General features: G+C 39.1%; 1 protein-coding gene across 2 annotated transcripts in view; it reads left to right on the top strand.

Moving 5' to 3' along the window:
• LOC129718610 (cell division cycle and apoptosis regulator protein 1-like) overlaps positions 1–22651 on the top strand; it is a 398517-nt gene that overhangs the window by 64506 nt on the left and 311360 nt on the right. The gene's annotated exons all lie outside the window — the stretch shown is intronic.

Raw genomic sequence — 22651 nt, 5'->3', positions numbered from 1 at the left:
CTGTAGAAAGCAACGCAAGACAATCATTCGTCCCTTTGGTACGGCGGAAGCCAAATTGAGTATCTGATAGTAGATCATTTGATTCGACCCAATGGTCTAAACGACGGAAAATGATATCTCCATCAATTTCCGGATACAGGATAGCATTGCAATCGGCCTATAAGAGTTGTGATCAGAACCTGGTTTTCCCGGTTTTTGGATGGCGATCACCTTCACTTGCCTCCAATCCTGCGGTACAATATTTTGCTCCAGGTACTTATTGAACAAGTTCAACAAGCGCCTATTGGCAGTGCCGGGTAGATTCTTCAACAAGTTGAATTTGATTCTATCTAACCCAGGCGCGTTATTGTTACAGGACAGGAGGGCAACTGAAAGTTCTGCCATCGTAAAAGGTGATTCTATCGCATTGTGGCCCGGAATCGCATCGCGAACAATGTTTTGCTCAGGAACAGAGTCCGGACATACTTTCCTGGCAAAATCAAATATCCACCGACTTGAAGACTCCTCGCTTTCGTTGATCGTTATACGATTTCGCATTCTTCGGGCTGTGTTCCAAAGAGTGCTCATCGATATCTCCCTCGACGTTTCGTTCACGAACCGACGCCAATATCCGCGTTTCTTTGCTCGGACCAAGCTTTTAAACTTGGTTTCAAGCTCCAAATACCGCTTAAAGTAGGCGGGTTCACGTTTCACCCGAAAGAAGGCCTCAAACGCGTCGGATTTTTCCGTGTAGACATCGGAGCACTCTTGGTCCCACCACGGAGTGGGAGGTCGTTCTTTGATAGTCACGCCGGGATATTTCTTCGTTTGGGCTTGCAACGCGGCGTCGAGAATCAAGCCCGCGAGGAGGTTGTATTCTTCAAGTGGTGGGTGATGTTGAATCGACTCGACAGCTTCTGAAATCATTTCCTCGTATAACTTCCAATCGATATTCCGTGTGAGGTCATACGGAATATCAACTGATCGCGTGCGAGTTGAACCATTATCAATTGAAATTTGGATAGGCAAATGATCGCTACCGTGGGGATCAAGGACTACCTTCCATATGCAATCCAACCGAAGCGATGTTGAACATAAAGATAAATCTAAAGCACTAGGGCGCGCTGGAGGTTTCGGAACGCGTGTCATGTCCCCGTTGTTTAATATTGTCATATCGAAGTCGTCGCAGAGGTTATAGATCAAAGAGGAGCGGTTATCATTAGAAGGGGAACCCCAAGCCACGCCGTGAGAGTTGAAATCTCCCAAAATCAAACGTGGTGAGGGAAGAAGTTCTATTAAATCAAAGAGCAGCCGTTGCCCAACTTGTGCTCTGGGAGGAATATATATTGAGGCAATACAAAGCTCTTTACCTTGTATTGTCATTTGACATGCGACAGCTTCGACGCCTGGGACCGAGGGGAGGTTAATACGATAGAAAGAATAGCACTTCTTAATCCCTAGAAGTACTCCTCCGTAAGGGGTGTCTCGATCAAGGCGAATTATATTAAAATCATGGAAGTTGAGATCTACATTAGATCTGAAAACTTCAGCAGTCCAGATTCTGGCTGAATCTCGGACGAAAAAGAAGGAACAGTTGGGTTTTTTGATGTTCCTGGAAGTGCCGGAAACTCCTTACTTGAATTCAATCTTGCCAATCCCGGAGGAGTTTGCTTCGGTTTTTCTACAGCACTTTTATGTTTCTTAGTATCAGTCACTTCAGATGGAGACCTTCTCTGTCCCTTCTTAGGAGGTCTAGGAGAAGAGAGGTTTTTTCTCTTTCTAGACTTCCCGGGTTCAACAAAAGAAGGTTCCCCAACTGAATCGTCAGAATCAGACTCATCGGATGACAAGACCTCGAAGAGATTCGGGGAAACCAGTTTGGTGGCAGCGGCCTCTTTAAGCATTTCTGCGAAAGTGCGCTTAGAGCGCTCTTTCAGAGACCGCTTGATCTTCTCTTGGCGCTGTTTGTACGCGGGACATGCAGACAGCTCATGCGGAGTCTGCCCGCAATAGAGGCACTTTTCAGCACCCTTATTACAGGTGTCATCCGCATGTTGCTCTCCGCACTTGCCACAACGTGCTTTATTGCCACAGTGGGAGGCTGTATAGCCCAACTGTTTGCACTTGAGGCAATTCATTACCCACGGTACAAACAAGCGCACGGGTAGACGCACTTTGTCCACGAGCACATAGCTCGGCAGAGCAGACCCGGCGAAAGTCACGCGAAAAGAGTCTGAAGAGGTGTTAGTTTTTACACCCTTGTCGAGCGATACTGAATGTAATTGCTTACATTCAAGTATCTTGGCAGGTTCAAGGCTAGAATCCTTGAAAAGGCCTTTTCCAGCCTTCAACAGGTCCTCGACAGTCAGACTCGATTCGCTGACTACACCGTCAATCTCAACTACGCGAGCTGGAATGTACACGTGGTACTCCCGCGTAAAGAGCTCACAAGCAGCAATCTCGTTTGCTTGCTTGAGGTCGGGCACCAAAACACGCAGCTTATTCGGGCGTACTTTAGTAATTTCAGTCACGGCTGTAAACCGTGCCAGATCTTTACAGATTTGCATTGTGTTCAATGCTTTCACTTTCGGCCGGAAAAATACAGTCCCAATACCAGCTTTGTCCTCCGGATACTGCTTAAGCCGATGGGTAGCTTCCTGCGGGGCTCCATTTTTAACCCTTGTAACTTTGTATCCGGGAGGGCTAGGCGGTGGAACGAGCGGGTGTTCATCCCCGCTTTCGGTCATGCCACCATCGTCGTCCAATCAGTAAATAATATTGTAGAAAAAAAAAAACAAAAAAAAAACTACTTAGCTTATGCAGCCGCTCTCCTTCACAATCAGCGCACGGGCGATGCAAATCTCTGCTTGCCGCTTCCTTCCTTGGTTGTCCGATCGACCAATGCAGCCAAACGGCCGTGCGCTGGCTACCGAATTTCTTCTGGCAGCGACACAACGCACGGGCTATTGTTGACTTCTTCTTCTTTTTGCTGTCTTCAACAGCGACGACGGCAACGAGCAGCAGAGCACAATGCACGGTGACCTTGTGGGCGAATTACTGGTCGGCACTATCGAGATCGAAATAAAATTGCGACCGAACACGACGAGAGCACAACTCGGAATGAGTTACCATGTTTTAACAATGTTGTTGAATCTACCACCGACAGTAATTTTACCATAAAAAATATTGTCAGTGACTTCTAAATGTATGGGACAAGTGCCTGGAAAAATACTGTTAAGATACATAACAACCCGCCTTTTTCATGGTAAAAATTTCAAAAACAATGTTTTGTATTGTTCTGTACAATGATATTTAATGAAAAAATGATGTAATTATAATGAAAAACATAGTTAAATTATGTACAATTACAGCAACTTTTCAGGTTTTTTTTATGTTATTTTTTTCGGGCCTGGACACCATTTTGAATTTGAAGATGACCACTTTTAGATTCTGGAAAAAGCTGCAAAAATAACAGTCTTCACTTGAAAGGTGGGGATTAGTACTAGCTTCCCCAGGTGGTTTCACTAGTTTCTTGCAGTCTCTTAAAGACTTGGGCGTGGGTGAAAAAAATAGTTTTTTTTTGGTTTTTCGGTGTTTTTTCAAGTTTTTTTTCTTCAAAAATGTACAGAATCGACTCGATTTTTGATTTTTCATTAAAAGTATGTAAAGCATTAATATTTACGGTACACGGTGCTCCCACAGACCGTTATTATAAAAAAACCTAAATTAATCCACCTAGCGGTCAGACCCAGCCTTTCTCATTCAAACTTATTTTTTGTAAAAATAGATTTACATGAACGCTTCAATCCAATAAATGTATATTCACTCTTTAGGTTCTAAAACAGGGCTGTCCAACGTACGGCCCGCGGGCCACATCCGGCCCTCTGCTTCATTTCTCGCGGCCCACGTTAAGTTTTGGAACACGTTTCACATCTGCTCCACGTGTTGATGCATTCGGCTCGGAATTTGTTGCGATAAAAACGTCTTTGTATAAGTTTCAATTACAAGTGAAATGCCATCCTATTTTAGTGCATTGAAACTTTCAATCCGTTTCGACATTTAAAAAATGAAGAACAATTTCAAAAGAATGAAGGCAATGAAAAATAGTCTGTTTTACTACAGGAAAAATTTCAAAAAATCATTGTTCGTTTCCCTTATTTATTATAGCTGTGGCTTGTAAGCTTACTTTTATTATGGTAAGCTTCAACTGATATCACCCTTGGTTCTTCAATTTAAAATGGACTGCTTTTATGTAAAAATCAAGGCTAACCAGCATGATATTTTAACATATATTTGCACAAAATCTAAAAATTAGCTAAAATTTGAAAGTTTTCCAAATTTTGGCCCGCGTGCCACAATGGTTGGACAGGCCTGTTCTAAAATATTGATGTTGTAATATAAACATTTGAAAATGCAGCCCGGTTTGTCTGTCTGTCTGACCCATATAGGCTCGAAAACTACCGAACCGATCGACGTGAAAATTTGTTTGTAGGGGTTTTTGGTGCCGATAAAGGTTCCTATGATAGTTTGAGACCCCTTCCTCTTCTGGAAGGGAGGGGTCTCATACAAATGAAACATAAATTTCTGCACAACTCAAGAACAAACCAAGCAAGTGAAACCGAATTCGGCATGTGAGCAAAATCATTTCAAATCGCCTGGAAATACGCAAAAATTTGATCGACCATTTTTGAGTTGAATGAAACTTTGCACACTTATTTGGCTTAGCAAACTGAGCATTTTTCACAGGTGGAGAGATTTTTTACACCCATGAGTTACATTCTAAAAGGGCGTATGCCTTTTGGCACAGGTTTTATTCGAAGCATTGTAGCCCAGAAACCGTTGGTTGTATAGAAAAACTGTCTGAGAATTAGTTGTAGGGAATTAAAAATGCACTATAAAAAAATATACACTGTACAAAAAAAAATTTCTTTTGACCAAAAAAAATTAAAAATAAACATTAAATTTCAATTTAAAAAAAAAAAAAGAGTTGAATTTTTTTTTATTTTTTTTTAAAGAAACTTGACGTTATTACGCAACTTAAAAAAAAAGTCCAGGATGGAGAAATGAAAAATATTTTTTTTATGGTAGATTAATTTTTTTATGAAAATTCTAATTCAAACATTTTTCAAAATATTTGTATTCTGATGATTTTAAAAGATGCAGAAAGTCATTTTGAATCAAAAAGCTCTTGGTAGTAAACATTCTAAAGGCATTGGTTTTCGAGTTATTTCTAATTTAAGCTCGAAAAATTATAATTATTTAGGAAAATACACGTTTTTCTTAATTTGTCCATGGTTCTCCAGCAAAAACCATACGTTTATTGGAATGCTTGATCAAAAATATAGAATTCATTCTTTGACAACAAAACGGTTGGACGAACGGTTCTCAAGAAAAGAGTTAAATGTTCTAAGTGATATAAATATATATAATAATCAAATATTTATTTTCGAGTTTTATTATCTTAGGAACATGTTTTTTTATGACAAAGATACTTTACAGAACTAGTTTCACCTTATAATTTATATACATCATAAGTAAATGATTCGTCACTCTCTGAAAACAGCTTCGTTTGTATCTTATTTTCTGAAATCGGAACAAAAGAATAATACTTTTGTGTGGCAGCTATTATTATAGATTTTTTGAAAATATTGCTCCATTCTGTTCCTTGTTCATATTCTTCATATGATACCCAACTAAATGACATTTTTGATGAATTTTTATTATTTTGCTGATTAGACCAATCATACAATTCTTTTGCGCTTGTAATGGGATGTTCATGTTCTTTAGCTAAACTTGCATTTCCTGCCATTCGTTTAAATATGCAACCGATTGCATCGCATCGGCCTTTACCATGAGAAGTCGCAAAAAAATGCCACTCTGCATCGACGTTATATTTTGTTTTGAACTTGCAAAGTTTTTTCAATTTTTATATTGTGAGGCAGCTCCATCAGACATTAATATCGCTTTTTTCAACTCTATTGTTGTTTTCAAAAAACTCATTAATTTGGCAATGAACACCTGAACCGCAACAGTATCATGATGAAGTACTTCCGATATTATGATGAAGCTGATATTCTTAAGTGTTCCAGATTCTGAATAGTAAACAACGAAGGGATGAATGGTGGCTTAACTATCATTCCAATAACTACACGAATAACAAATTGATGAATACGTATTAAAATGAGCTTGACTGTTCAATATTTTTAATTTTGCAATAACGTTTTCGTTTAATTTGCGTAAGCTTGATGAGCACCGATGATCAGGAAAGGGTTTACAGCATTTGGGCTTGGTGTATTCCATTTTCACTTTATTCATCTTCACAAAATGCAAACTGTTACTAACACATCTGGAGTAGTGCAATCGTATTTATATACGAAAACAGATATTATAAGTAACCCAGTAGTTATTGGTTGCGTACTTTACAAACAGTTATTATTAGTAAACAAGTAGGTAGTGTTGCACGACAAACATATTTTTTTATTAAACATTCGGCAAGGGGGAACGTGTAGGTAAGCTAAGGTTTAGCGCTTGAGTTGTTTATCCAATCGTTTTGATGTCAAAGAATGAATTGTATATTTTTGATCAAGCATTCCAATGAACGTATGGTTTTTGCTGGAGAACCATGGACAAATTAAGAAAAACGTGTATTTTCCGAAATATTATTAATTTTTCGAGCTTAAATTTAAAATAACTCGAAAACCGATGCCTTTAAAATGTTTACTACCAAGAGCTTTTTGATTCAAAATGACTTTCTGCATCTTTTAAAATCATCAGAATACAAATATTTTGAAAAATGTTTGAATTAGAATTTTCATGAAAAAATTAATATACCATAAAAAAAATATTTTTCATTTCTCCATCCTGGACTTTTTTTTAGAAGTTGCGTATTAACGTCAAATTTCTTTAAATAAAAAAAATACAACTCTTTTTTAAATTAAAATTTAATGTTTATTTTTAATTTTTTTTGGTCAAAAAAATTTTTTTTGTACAGTGTATATTTTTTCTGGTGCATTTTTTATTCCCTACAACTCATTCTCAGACAGTTTTTCTATACAACCAACGGTTTCTGGGCTACAATGCTTCGAATACAACCTGTGCCAAAAGGCATACGCCCTTTTAGAATGTAACTCATGGGTGTAAAAAATCTCTCCACCTGTGAAAAATGCTCAGTTTGCTAAGCCAAATACGTGTGCAAAGTTTCATTCAAATCAAAAATGGTCGATATTCGACCATCGGTCATTTCGCGCGATTTGTCTCATGTGGATGTTATATGGAGTAACAAATATGTCCATAATAGTTGGACGCCCCTCCCTTTTCTGGAAGGGAGGGGTTCCAAACTAAATGGAACCAAATTTGATAGGTGAATGTTTTTAGAGGTAACAAATATGTTCCATAATCGACCTCAGGCAACGTTTTGGATTGTAAGATGGCAACATCAGGTTTCTGGAAAACAGCTAAAATGGCCGATTTTCACCCAATATAATAATATCCGGATCTAGAATGATACACAGGAGCTCAAATCGACCACAGATATCATTTTGAATTCTAAGGTGGCGACTTCCGGTTCCTGAAAAACAGCTGAAAATTACCAAATACCACCCAATATGAGTATCTCCGGAGCCAGAATGTTGCAAAAAGCCGAAAATTGACCTCAGGCACTATTATGAATTGTAGGATGGCAACTTCTGGTTTCTGGAAAACAGTCAAAAATGACCGGTTTCCGTCTAACATGAGTATCTCCGGATCTAGTATGATACACAGCAGCTGAAATCGACCACAGACCCCATTTTGGATTCTAGGTTGGCGACTTCCGGTTCCTGGGAAACAGCCGAAAATGATCGAATAACACCTGAACGATGTGGGATGTCATCATCGAGTAGAGAACGTCTTACTCTTATTAAAAAGTAGAAAAGTGATCCAAATGGCCGAATGTCATATACTACTCGACTCAGTTCGACGAATCGAGCATTTTCTGCATGTATGCATGTATAGATGTATATGTTTGTGTGTGGGTGTGAACTCACTTTTCTCAAAGATGGTCTGACCGATTCTTTCTATCTTGGTGTCAAATGAAGTGTCTTTTTGCCGCTTAGGTCAAACTTTTAGTTTTGGCGCTGCGTCAGAATGTTAAAATCGCTCTTATATGCTTATATGCTTAAGCTATGAACATAGTTGAATTAAAATTAATGGGCTTTTAAACCCTTAAACAATGAATTTTCTCCTAGAAAGGTATAGCAAACACTGCAAAAACTGAAGGTATAAAAGTGCTCAAAAGGGTCGAATGTCGTATATCGCTCGACTCAGTTCGACGAGCTGAGCATTTTCTGTATATGTGTGTGTGTAACGCTCTCCCAATCTCACTCGATTTTCTCAGAGATGGCTGAACCGATTTCAATGAAATTAATTGCAAATGAAAGGTCTTGTTGCCCTATAAGATCCTATTGAATTTTATTGTGATCTGATTTCTAGTTTAGAGGTTATGTATCAAAATGTAAAAATCACGAAACATCAATATCTCAGAAACTACACAACCGATTTGAACAAAATTGGTTTCAAATGAACGGGCTACCTAAAAAACCCTTAACTTTCGATTTTATGAAGATTGAACATGTGGTTTAGAAGTTATGGAAAGAAACGTGTTCTGGAGACTATTCAATCTCACTCATGTTTCTCAGAGATGGCTGGACCGATTTTCATAAAATCAGTGTCATATGGAAGGTCTTGTTGCCCCATAAAACCTTATCGATTTTTTTTTGCAAACGGATTATTACTTTGCCTGTTATGTTTAAAAATGTTAAATTCAGCTATGAAAAGAAACATATTCCGAAAACTACTTGGACTCACTCAATTTTCTCAGAGATGGTTGAACCGATTTCCACAAAATTAGTGTCAAATGAAAGGTCTAGCTACCTTATAACACTTTATTGAATTTGGCTGTAACCGGACTTTAACTTCGTCTGTAATGTATCGAAATGTGAAAATCACGAAACTTCATTATCTTAGAACTGATTTGAACAATATTGATATCAGATTAACGGGCTAGTTAAGGGTTAACTGATGAATTATGGTTGAACATGTGGTTTCAATGTTTGTCCTCAACATGATTTAAATGTGGTATCGTCGTTATTTGTGTGCGCAGTGGACTGACGTCGGTAGGGATACTGTACATACCCTGCTTGCGTTGTCAGCCGTTTCTGAATCAATTGGGTTATTTATTTATTTATTTTTATTTTGGAAGATACATATCTGGTTGCATTGCTCTCAGTATATGGAGATTTGTTAAAGCGTGATTTCATGGAGTCGCTTTGTTTGCCAAAGTCTATACTCAATAGACAGAATTGCTCCAATAGGAGGGATGTTTTAAACCTTTGAACACGCTGGTTTTTACATGACGGAATGAGTAGCAGTACAACATAATTTAGAAATTTATGTTTCGCGCTCCGACTGGACGGTTACGAATATTTTGAGCAGTTTTATGCCCTTGTTTTATGATTTTTCTAGCTTTTGAGTAAATACTGAAACACATAGACAATTAACTTTTAATTTAATTAAGTAGAAATCTTGTCGGTGAGCATGGCAAATAAATTTTGACTGCAATTGTTTTGGCATTTTGTTAAATCTAATTAGTACTCGGTCTTGTTAGATATGCATATTTGCATTTTTAAAAATTTCCTAGCTATGAATGCATGAAACTTTGCCAGTTTTTTCATACTCAGTAGGTATCTTCGCTTTATTATTCAAGAAGTAAGTGGTAATCAACGCTAAATACCGTGTCTCCGCGCGTATGCGTCGGTAAGAGAGAATAGAGCGGTCGCGCATAACTTTCCGAAGTAAACGTGTTTTCGGCCCAGGTGAGCTTTGCTCAACTATGGATTTTCGGTGTGTTGTGACTTTCGATGTGTACCAAACCATTTATTCGCAGTGGACAGTAGGTTCTTTTCCAGCACGCAGTGATTCGGAATAGGTTCCGTTCGTTCGATAAATATCGTAAATAATTAATCGCGACAAAACATCGTAATTAATCGCCACCAAATATCGCAATTATTTGCAATTAATATCAGGATTATACGCGACTCGTCTGTCGAACGGCGATGGCCAAGCAAATAGGCCGTTTTTGAAGTTCTCTTGCTGACCGCTTGCAGTATGTGTTGAGGGCCTATATATTTACTTTTTTCTTATTTTTGGGTAATGCATATCTGGTTGCTTCGTAACATTGTGTAGTCAGCTGAGATAAATCAATGAGAGATACGTTTCGGTAGTTGCATAATGACTTCATAAACAGATTTTCGAATATTTGAGTGTGTCTTGATTAGGTTGTAGGTCCGGTATCCTCGCGTGCGCTTTATTTTTGCGGTGTTACATCATCAACCGGAATGAGTTCGGATCGCGTTATGATTTCCGTAAAAGATATAATGAACTCGTACGCGCGATAATAACAAATATCCCGGTATTAGAACTCAGCGCATCGTTTACCAAAACGAAATCTGCTGCAAACCTAACCCTTTTCTCCAACATCCCAGTGATTTCTCGTGGAAGTGCAGAGGTGTTCTCGGCTTCCAATAAAGCGAGTATCACGTCAACATATTCCTATACACACTCCTTCTTTGACCTGCATTCGGATGCGGCCGGCGCTGGTATTGCCTAATATAAAGATTAAGGTCACCAGTTTTTACACATTGAGGATGAATGTTAATCCCAAGCATCATCCATTGGTTCTCTGTGTAATTACAGCTTATCTGGCAATAACGGAGAAGCAACCGCGGGCGGTCAACCATGCTCATCATGCTCAACATGATTTAAATGTGGTATCGTACTATTTAAACGTTCCCGGTATCGCTCGTGATTAAATTGTTCGAAATTAAGAGTAATTTATTTTATTTCGCTATTTCTTAAGCACTAACATTACGTCAAATTTCATATTTTATACTTCAATTACAACATCAATATTTTAGAACCCAAAGAGTGAATATATATACCTTTATTGGATTTAAGCATTAATGTAAATCTATTTTTACAAATAATAAGCTTGAATGAGAAAGGCTGAGTCTGACCGCTAGGTGGATTAATTTAGGTTTTTTTTCGCAGCAATCAAAAAAGTAGTTGCCGGTGGCCGGGAGTGCATTGCTTTTATAAAGCAAAAGCAAAGCCCAGGTAATACACTCCGTTTTGGAACTTGATCATCTGTTTTTATTCGGCTCAGACTTCGCAGCCAACCGTAATTTAGTGTACAGTACAGAACAATTGCGAGGCTGGCGATCCTATTGACTCTAACAGTCTCTCTCCCGAATCAGGATTCGAACATACAACAGCGCCACAATTATTCGAATAATTCGAGAGAACAGTAAAAACATGTGACAAAAGATATAATTTACAGGGTGGCCAGGCAAAAAAATGGAAATTTCAAATCACTGAAACCGAAATTTTTAAATCACCGATACATGCAAACCGAGTAATTATCACACTGAGAAAATCATCTTTCTGTATGTCTTTAGTTTTAATCATTGAACCATTTCTTTCAACGGAGGTATCAACGTGAAAACCTATGAGACAATTGGCTTTATTCTGCCTGTTCTGGAAACGCTGGTTGTTGGTTTCAACCAAAGTCGACAGCGCACAGTGGAGCACTTAGAACATCAAACCTGATCAAAATTGTTTTTAAGTATTTTTGGACTGGAAACGTATCATGGATCGAAAATATAGTATACTAAATAGTTGTGACTAAAAGTTTCATGGAATAATCTACCTTTGAGTGTTTTGTTACTTTTCTGATGATGTAGTTTGGTTTCAATGGTAGTTTCTTTTCTACAATAAATGACTGAGCCTTCATGAATGAAACATAACTATTTTTTTAGATCAGTGAGAGTCGGAATTAACACTGTTTTGTTCATTAATCAATCTGAGCATTCAGAAGAATCTGAAGAGTCACTAGTTCAGAAGAATCTGAAAAGTTACTGTCATTGTCCGTGTACGAACATTTCACTCGCAATATTTGCATTGCTTGGGACGAAAACGTTTGACTGTTTTTCTTGAATTTTGGTTTAGAGCTCGTAATTAAAGGATCCGAATTCAATAGCAACCTGTTTAGAATGTCTCAGAGCACTCATCTATTACATGACAGAGGTATGTGTATTCTTGATACTAAGGCAACAACACTGCCGGAAGCTGAAAAGTTGAAATTTTTCGATGATTTTCATTATGATGTAACTCATGAGCTCGGATTGGTTCGGATGATCTAAAACCACCAGTTTGACCAGAAACATACAGGCTTTGATTTGCAATTGACTGTTTACATTGAAACTCATTGATACTTAACCTACTTCATATAATTTGACATATAAAAATTTCACTTACAGATTTTTTGTGTTTATTAGAATGTTCCCTGGCAATATCGAGACTATTTATTAGTCTTTTGAGTTTATAAATTGAATAAAATAAGCTTCTTTGACAATCTCCATAGTTGGTTTGATGATAAATCACTACGTTGCACTTGATTGTTTTGAAAATAAGTGAACGGTTAGGAAGCATCGAATGCAACAACTGAAAGCTAAAATTTTATCGATTTCAACCAGCTGTAACATAGGTCAACAATACTTCTGGATGCTCATGAGCTGTCAAAAGATTCAGTAGGCATCACACTTTTAAATGAGACTATGCAGAACATTGTTAATGAACTTTTGCTTTTTTGACTTTTGATCAGGATTTTACTTGATTTACTCCTATGTGCAGCGGCTTAACAGCAAGACCTGCGTAGTCAAGCTCAATTCTGCTGTAATCATAGCCGCCAACTTTGGGGGTCTTAAAAGCACTTTTTGCCCTTATTTTTCATTGCACTTGCCGTCAATTTAGAATTTTCTATAACAAAAACAAACAGTAGCCACACGAAAAGAAAAAAAAACTATTTTATTGCCCGCTTTGGTTTGTACAAAAAAATGTAAGCTACGAAATTGTCTATCAAATTTGAAAAACTTATTTTGAAAAAAATCTCATCTGACCGAATATTTTTTCAAATACTACTTTTTGTTTTTGAAAAAAAAAATCAGTGTAGGATCTCAAATTATTTTCCCAATGTTTTTAAATAAAAATTCAGAAATTCTCTAAAAACTCTTGTCCGGGCTCAGAGGCAAAAAACGTGAAACCGCAAAAAAAAAAGGAAAAAAGTGTAGTCAGAGATTTTTTGCTTTTCAAGGGTGCCCAATGTTGCATTATCAGAAATGTTTTTGGCAACTGAATTTTCTATTTAAAAAAAACTTATTTTGAAAAAATATGACATGACCAATTTTTTTAGGTCACTTTTTGTGTTAATTTTTTTTCCAGTGTAGGATCTTAATTTTTTTTTTCAAAATTTTTAAAGGAACGTTCAGACAATTCGTTAGAAGTCATTCCTGAACAACTTATATCTAACTCATTAAGGTGACACGGGGCTAGTTGAAACAATTTTCAATGTTCAACTTGAAAGTTACCTAAAAATTCTAGAAAAAGGAAGTTTAATTTATTGGTTCTAAACAATGATGATGCTTTTCAGTTATCGAAAAAATAGTAGGGCAAATAGCAACACTAAATTTTGAAATGGTAAACCTCGTAAATCGATTCGGACCATGATGGATTCTAGATTAAGATAACCAAAAACGATGTAGAAATAGTTAATTCGAACCTTCATTTAAACTTGCCCCAGAGGCGAAGATGTAGGGAGCAAACTGAAACGATGAAAATTCTTGCCGAAATAGAGACTAATTGCGTATTTTTTTTATATAATTACACTCAATCAACACAGAATGTTCAACTGACAACCAGTTTTTCGGTAAAAATGTATAACATAATACTTTCCCCAGCCTTTATTTAACCTTTTATAAAAATGTTCGCACTAGATTTTTTTTTTTCTTCATCTATAATTTATTTGACACGGCACAAATACAATTTAATGTTTAACGGCGCCAATTATATCTGGTAGCTTACTTTCTAAAATATCTTAATAACTAAAAGCAAATTTTTTATCCTCGTTGCCGACTACGAGCTGAAACTAAATTTAACTTAAAGCTAGAATGTTTTGCATTAAAAGCACTGATTTGTTGTTTGATGGTTTTCCATCGCCATAGGTAAGCAGCATATTGAATATGTTCCGCTGCTGGGCCAAGATATTACGGACTGGCATATTGGGTTGTCTCCCTCGGGACCTGAGAGTATCGTGCGGGTCTAGTTGCTGTTTCCGGATCCGGGGTCTTAACGTGTTCTTGTCGTTTGGTTGGATGTAGGCGGAAGGGAATAGTATTAAACTAGGGCGTGGATGGATTTCAGGAAAACGTATATAAGGGACATGTAGGATAGGTCACAGCTCGCCAAGACATCACGAACAGGAACAGCCGGCTGCCTACTTTCGGCCTGCAGGGAAGCTATTAATTTAGACCTGGCGTCACGGTGTACAGGGCATGACCAAACCACATGCTTTATGTCGTGATAACCCTCACCACAGGCACAGATACCACTTTCCCCGAGCCCAACACGACGGAGATGCGCGTCAAATCTATAGTGATTGGACATAAGCCGGGACATCACGCAAATGAAATCCCGACCTACATCCAACCCCTTGAACCACGGGTTCGTCGATACTTTGGGGATTATGGAATGTAACCACCTTCCCAATTCCCCTCTGGTCCAAGCATTTTGCCAACTGATGATCGTATTCTGACGTACAAGTGCGAAAAATTCATTAAAAGCAATTGGTCTTTCATAAATATCACCGTTTGTTGCGCCCACCTTAGCCAAAGAGTCCGCTTTCTCATTGCCCGGTATCGAGCAGTGAGAAGGGACCCACGCTAAGGTAATCTGAGTAGATTTTTCGGATAAAGCACTCAGATGTTCCCGTATTTTCCCCAGGAAATACGGAGAGTGCTTAACATCTTTCATCGATCGGAGAGCCTCAATGGAACTGAGACTGTCCGTAAAGATGAAATAATGGTCCGTGCGCATTTTTTCGATAATCCCTAGGGTGTACTTAATTGCAGCCAATTCTGCGACGTAAACAGAAGCAGGATTATCGAGCTTATGGGAGACGGTTAAATTGTTATTGAAAATACCGAAGCCAGTGGACCCATCAAGAAGTGATCCGTCAGTGTAGAACATATTGTCGCAGTTGATGTTTCGATATTTATTGGAAAAAATTTTGGGGATCTGCTGCACGCGTAAATGATCCGGGATTCCACGAGTTTCTTTTATCATGGATGTATCGAAAAACACAGTAGAGTCAGAAGTATTTGATAAGTCGACACGATTTGGAATATTCGAAGAAGGGTTAATATTTTGGGACATGTGATGGAAATACAATGTCATAAAACGGGTTTGAGAATTAAGTTCGATTAACCTTTCAAAATTTTCAATCACGGGACGGTTCAAGACCTCACATTTGATAAGAATACGAGAAGACAGGCTCCAGAAGCGGTTTTTCAATGGTAGTACTCCAGCTAAGACCTCCAAACTCATCGTATGGGTCGACTGCATGCAACCTAAGGCGATACGCAAACAACGATATTGTATTCGCTCCAGTTTGATCAGATGTGTGTTTGCTGCGGAGCGGAAGCAGAAACACCCGTATTCAATAACAGACAATATCGTTGTTTGGTAAAGCCTTATAAGGTCTCCTGGATGGGCTCCCCACCATTGTCCGGTTATTGTACGAAGAAAATTCACTCTTTGTTGACATTTTTTCATCAGATACCTCACGTGACAACCCCAGGTGCCTTTAGAGTCGAACCAGACACCAAGATATTTGTGTACCAAAACCTGAGAAATCGTTTTACCCATTCATTGTGTTTGAAGCTGAGCAGGTTCATGCTTCCTGCTGTAAAGCCCAAGCAGACAAATTGTCCAAGGTATCTTGCAATGGTCCTTGCAAATCGGCAGCTTTGGCTCCTGTAACAGAGATTACACTGTCGTCTGCAAGTTGTCTTATCGTGCATGAATTTGCCAGACATTCGTCGATGTCGTTTACATAAAAGTTGTAAAGAAGGGGGCTTAAACATGAGCCCTGGGGAAGACCCATGTAGCTAATGCGAAAAGTTGCCAAATCGCCGTGCGTAAAATGCATGTGCTTTTCGGACAACAAATTGTGCAAAAAATTGTTCAAAATTGGAGAAAATCCTTGTCGGTGAAGTTTGCCCGAAAGAATGTCAATAGAAACGGAATCAAAAGCCCCCTTAATGTCCAAGAACGCAGACGCCATTTGTTCTTTGCGAGCATACGCCAGCTGAATATCTGTTGAAAGCAGCACAAGACAATCATTCGTCCCTTTGGCACGGCGGAAGCCAAATTGAGTATCCGATAGTAGGCCATTTGATTCGACCCAATGGTCTAAACGACGGAGTATCATTTTTTCCATCAATTTCCGGATACAGGATAGCATTGCAATCGGCCTATAAGAGTTGTGATCAGAAGCTGGTTTCCCTGGTTTTTGGATGGCGATCACCTTCACTTGCCTCCAATCCTGCGGTACAATGTTTTGCTCCAGAAACTTATTGAACAAGTTCAACAAGCGCCTCTTGGCATTGCCGGGAAGATTCTTCAACAAGTTGAATTTGATTCTATCTAACCCAGGCGCGTTATTGTTACAGGACAGGAGGGCAACTGAAAATTCTGCCATCGTAAAAGGTGATTCTATCGCGTCGTGGCCCGGAGACGCATCGCGAACAATATTTTGCTCAGGAACAGAGTCCGGACATACTTTCCTGGCAAAATCAAATATCCACCTACTTGAAGACTCCTCGCTTTCGTTGACCGTTACGCGATTCCGCATTCTTCGGGCTGTGTTCCAAAGAGTGCTCATCGATGTCTCCCTCGACGTCTCGTTCACGAACCGACGCCAATATCCGCGTTTCTTTGCTTTAGCCAAGCTTTTAAGCTTGGTATCAAGCTCCGAATACCGTAAATAGTCGCCAGGTATACCTCCCTTCTGGTAGGCCAAAAACGCGTCGGATCTTTGCGTGTAGACATCGGAGCACTCTTGGTCCCACCACTGAGTGGGAGGCCGTTCTTTAATCGTTACGCCGGGATATTTCTTCGTTTGGGCTTGCAACGCGGCGTCGAGAATCAAGCCCGCGAGGAGGTTGTATTCTTCAAGTGGTGGATGATGTTGAATCGAATCGACCGCTTTTGAAATCATTTCCTCGTATAACTTCCAATCGACATTCCGTGTGAGGTCATACGGAATGTCAACTGGTCGCATGCGAGTTGACCCGTTATTAATTGAAATAAGAATAGGCAAATGGTCGCTACCGTGAGGATCGAGGATTACCTTCCATGTGCAATCCAACCGTAGCGACGTCGAACATAAGGATAGATCCAAAGCGCTTGGGCGCGCTGGAGGTTTCGGGATACATGTCATTTCGCCGTTGTTTAAAATAGTCATGTTGAAGTCATCGCAAAGGTTATAGATTAAAGAGGAGCGGTTATCATTGTAAGGGGAACCCCAAGCCACGCCATGAGAGTTGAAGTCTCCCAAAATCAAACGTGGCGAGGGAAGAAGTTCTATTAAATCAAAGAGCAGCCGTTGCCCAACCTGTGCTCTGGGAGGAATATATATTGAGGCAATACAAAGCTCTTTACCTTGTATTGTCATTTGACATGCGACAACTTCGATGCCTGGAATCGAGGGGAGGTTAATACGATAGAAAGAATAGCACTTTTTAATCCCTAAAAGTACTCCTCCATATGGGGTGTCTCGATCAAGGCGAATAATATTAAAATCATGGAAGTTGAGATCAATATTTGAAGTAAGCCAAGTTTCACAAAGGGAAAATGCATCGCATTTGTTTTTATTTATCAAAACTTTAAACGAATCAATTTTTGGTAAAATACTTCTACAATTCCACTGTAAGACAGAGATAGAATCCTTCATATACGCAGTTGAATTAGGCATCAAAGGATACAATCGCTGCAAGGAGGGGCCATTGGGCAGTCAACTGCTTCAAAAATGATCTAACTGTTGGGAGAAATGCTGTAAGAAAAATTTTAATTGGATCGGGTACATTGAAAGTTTAAAAAATCCAGTCCACAATGTCAGAAAATTTCACTAATCCAGAGTTTATTTCATCAACTGGATGTGCAAAAGGAACAACTGGGGTTTTAGATGTTCCTGGCAGTGCTGGGAACTCCTTCTGGGACTCTAAATTTGCAAGCCCAGGAGGAGTTTGCTTCGGTTTTCCCGCAGCACTGTTTGGTTTGCTTGTAACTTTCATTTCACTTTGAGAAATCTTAGGACCTTTTCTGGGAAGTTTAGGAGAGGAAATATTTTTCCTCTTTCTAGACTCCCCAGGATTGGCGTAAGATGTTCCCGCTGGTGAATCGTCAGAATCGGTTTTATCAGAGGACAACAGATCATAAGGGTTTGATGTAATGGGAGAAGTGGTAACGGTCTTCTTCAGCATCTCAGCGTAAGAACGCTTCGAACGCTCTTTGAGAGACCTCTTTATTTTATCCCTGCGCTGCATGTACACCGCACATGTCGAGAGCTCATGCTGACTCTCCCCACAGTGAATGCATTTTTCAGCATTTTTACTGCAGGAATCATCCGCATGATTCTCCCCACACTTGCCACAACGTGCCTTATTGCAGCAGTAGGCGGCGGTGTAGCCTAACTGCTTACAATTTAGGCAGTTCATGACGCGAGGCACATATAATCGCACAGGGAGACGAACCCGGTGGATCGAGACGTGCTTGGTAGCGCTGACCCGGCGAACGTAACTCGAAACGAGTCTGACGGGGTGTATACTGTTTTGCCACCGATGATCGATGCTGACCGCAATTGCTTGCAGTCGAGCACCTTTACATCGGGACAGGTTTTGTTTTTAAAGCACCCTTTGGCACTTGCCAGTATACACTCGACGGACAGACTCGAATCGGTTATGACACCGTCGATCTCCACGTCTCGTGCGGGTATGTAAACGCGATACCACGACCACGACACGGAGCTTGTTAGGCCGGACCTTGGAAATTTCGGTCACGCCCTTGTACTCCTTCGTCAGGTCTTTAGAAATCTGCAAGAGGTTAAACTGTTTTGATTTCGGTCCCGCCTTTGGCCGAAAATAGACAGTATAGCTGCCCTGGGCTCCGTCTGGGTAAAGCCTGGGGCGAGGGGGGACTGAAGAATGAACAGGGGAGGGGGTAACAGAAGGGTCAGGGTCAGAGGGGTTCGGGGATGGTGGCGCGGGAGGCGAGGGATCTACATCCATCCCGCTAAGTCTAGCGCACTAGCGCCGACAAGAGCACGTTCCTTTTTACTTCTCCCTTCCAGTAAGGTTGGTTGTCCGATCGTTCGAAGTTGCAGCCGTTACAGCCAGCAGCACCAATACAGCAGCACCAAACAGCCACCAGCAGCGAGCCAGGTGTGAGATCACTCCACACAGCGATACAACTCACTGTCAACTGATGGCTTCTTCTTTTTCCTCGTTTGTGTCTCGTCCACTGCTGTACCACAATTCAGCCAGCAGCCAAATCGGCTTACGCACCAGCTGGTAGTCACGATGCGAAACAGTTGCACAAAGGCGCGACCTTGAACCCGGATTTATTTCACTCGACCAGGCAAACAATGCCAACACTTGTTCACTCGTCTTTTGTTTTATATTCTATCGGAGCGATCACCGATCACACGTCCGATACTGATGCGTGTTCGGCACAGAATGATCGCACTGAATTAACGAAGAGCTAAAAGTAAACAAAAACTCAACTTGCGCATAGTAACTTCAATGCCGTTGAACAACTTTGACAGTTGGATACGCCATCAACGACCGAAATGATGGCTCTTATTTCATCTTGCCTCCGTGTGCCTTACCGTACTTCCAGAAGGACATAAAAAAAATTTAGCATAGAATCTTGAATTCAACAATAACAATATGTTTCTTTATAAGTTTTGTTACTTTTCTAGAAGTGATCCCTTGACAACTTTTCTATATCTCTTGTTGCAATTCAGAGATATCGATTTATTAAAAAACATCAGCCCTTTACAACAATTGTTGGTACAGCAAACATTTTCTAAAGTTACTTCGGGTAGTAAGGCTTCACACATACAATGTTTCATTGACTTTTGAGAGGCTACTACCATCCCCCCAGTCGAGTTGACGCGAAATCCTTCTAAGATTTAGCGAGTTCTTGAAAAACTCTCATTTCGTTTCCTTTTTACGAAAATTTTGGCGAGATTTTTACGCGTCTTTTTTTAAGTGTATATTGAAATTTTTGTGGTTTGTCATGCGGATTTTTAGGAAAAGTCGGGTTTTACTCGGAATATTTTGAAAAATATTTTTCGTAAATCATTTATTCAGAGCGTCGGATTAATTTATGGAAGCAAGAAATCGTGAGAAGGCAATGTTACAAACGATTTGGAACTAAAAAGTGCAACAATTGTGCAGAACTTTATGCAGGAACTTGCTTAAGTCGACGAACGAGTAAAAGCGATAAAGGTGAAATAGTTTTCATAGTTCTATAACATTAGTTTTTATAGTTTTTTTCGCTTCTAAATTTATTTTTTTGGTCACATTTTGGTCTCTTTTCGGTTTCTTTCTGGTCTCTTTTTGGTCTCTTTTTTCAGACATTTGGTCTCTAAAGTTCCTATTTTCAAGTCACTCAGTCGCTACCAGCTCTGTTCTGGACAATGATATTTAATGTAAAAATGATGTAATTATAATGAAAAACATAGTTAAATTATGGTTAAATTATGTACAATTACAGCAACTTTTAAGGTTTTTTGCCCTTCTCCTAGAAAGGTATAGCAATCACTTGCAAAACCGAAAGTATAAAAGTGCTCCAAAGGGCCGAATGGCATATATCACTCGACTCAGCTCGACGAGCTGAGCATTTTCTGTATGTGTGTGTGTGTATGTGCAGATTTTTATTCTCACTCACTTTTCTCAGAGATGGCTGGTCCGATTTTCATGAAATTAATTGCAAATGAAAGGTCTTGATGTCCCATAAGACGCTATTAAATTTTATTGTAATCGGATTTTTAGTTAAGAGGTTATGTATCAAAATGTGAAAATCACGAAACATCATTATCTCGAAAACTACATAACCGATTTGAACAAAATTGATTTCAAATGAAAAAAAAATCCTTAACTTTTGAATTTTATGAAGATTGAACTTGCGGTTCAAAAGTTATGAAAAGAAACGTGTTCTAAAGACTGTTTAATCTCACTCATGTTTCTCAGAGATGGCAGGACCGATTTGCATAAAATCAGTGTCAAATGGAAGGTCTAGTTGCCCCATAAGACCCTATTGATTTTTTTTTGCAATCGGACTATTACTTTGCCTGTTATGTTTAAAAATGTGAAATCAGGCTATGAAAAGGAACATATTCCGAAGACTACTTGGACTCACTCACTTTTCTCAAAGATGGCTGACCCGATTTCCACAAAATTAGTGTCAAATGAAATGTATAGCTGCCACATAACACCCTATTGAATTTTACTGTAAGCGGACGGTAACTTCGTCTGTAATGTATCGAAATGTGAAAATCACGAAACTTCATTATCTCAGAAACTACACAACCGATTTGAACAATATTGATGTAAAATGAACGAGCTAGTTAAGGGGTAACTGATGAATTATGATTGAACACGTGGTTTAAAAATTTGGCTGCCCTATACGTTCCCATTTCATTTAATTATAATCGAACTTAAGCAACCGTTATGTATTGAATTGTTAATAAAACATCGAAAGTCTATTATCTCAAAGATTACATGACTTATTTGAACATAACTAGTGTCATACGAACGAGTCATCTCTCAAACTTACAAATAACAAACTTCATAACAATTTGATATGTGGCTCAAAAGTTATGGAAAGAAAAGAAATTCAAAGACTATTTAAAACTATACTTGCTTTGATTGATATATGTGGCCTCAACATAATCTAAATGTGGTATCGTACTATTTGAGCGTTCCGAATTCATTGATTCGTTGCGATGTGTTTAAAGTCTGCAAATGCACGACGAATCGGCCATAGGATATGATCAAAGTCAAAAGACAAATCGTTTGAAATGATTGGTTTTATCGAAATAACAACATCCTCGACTTTTGGCTTCTGTACATCGCCTTAATTCTGAATATATTCATATTGAGTGGTATTCGGTCATTTTCAGCAGATTTTCTGGCATCAATCTGACACCGGAAATACCCATATTGGAAGGTATTTAGTTATTTTGGTTGTTTTCCACAAACTAAAAGTGGTCGTCTTTTAATTCTAAATGGTGTCCAGGGTCAATGTTTGGTTTCTATGCATCATCTCGATTACAGAAATATTCATCTTGAGTATTATTCGGTCATTTTCGACTGTTTCCTAATAGTTGCCATTTAGCAATTCAAAATGGTGCCTGAGGTCAATTGTTAGCTCATTGCATTCTAGTTCCAGATATACTCATGTTGGATGGTATTTGGTTATTTTAGGCTGTTTTTCACAAACCGGAAGTCGCCATCTTGGATTTCAAAATGGTATTTGAGATAATTCCTAGCCTCTAAGCGTCATTCTGATTGAAGAAACACCCATATTGGGTGTTATTCGATCATTTTCGGCTGTTTCCCAGGAACCGGAAGTCGCCAACCTAGAATCCAAAATGGGATGTGTGGTCGATTTCAGCTGCTGTTTATCATTCTAGATCCGGAGATACTCATGTCAGACGAAAATCGGCCATTTTTGG

Source organism: Wyeomyia smithii, chromosome 1, assembly GCF_029784165.1.
Source record: "Wyeomyia smithii strain HCP4-BCI-WySm-NY-G18 chromosome 1, ASM2978416v1, whole genome shotgun sequence".
Classification (NCBI taxonomy): Eukaryota; Metazoa; Arthropoda; class Insecta; order Diptera; family Culicidae; genus Wyeomyia; species Wyeomyia smithii.
This window is presented reverse-complemented; position numbering and strand designations above follow the sequence as displayed.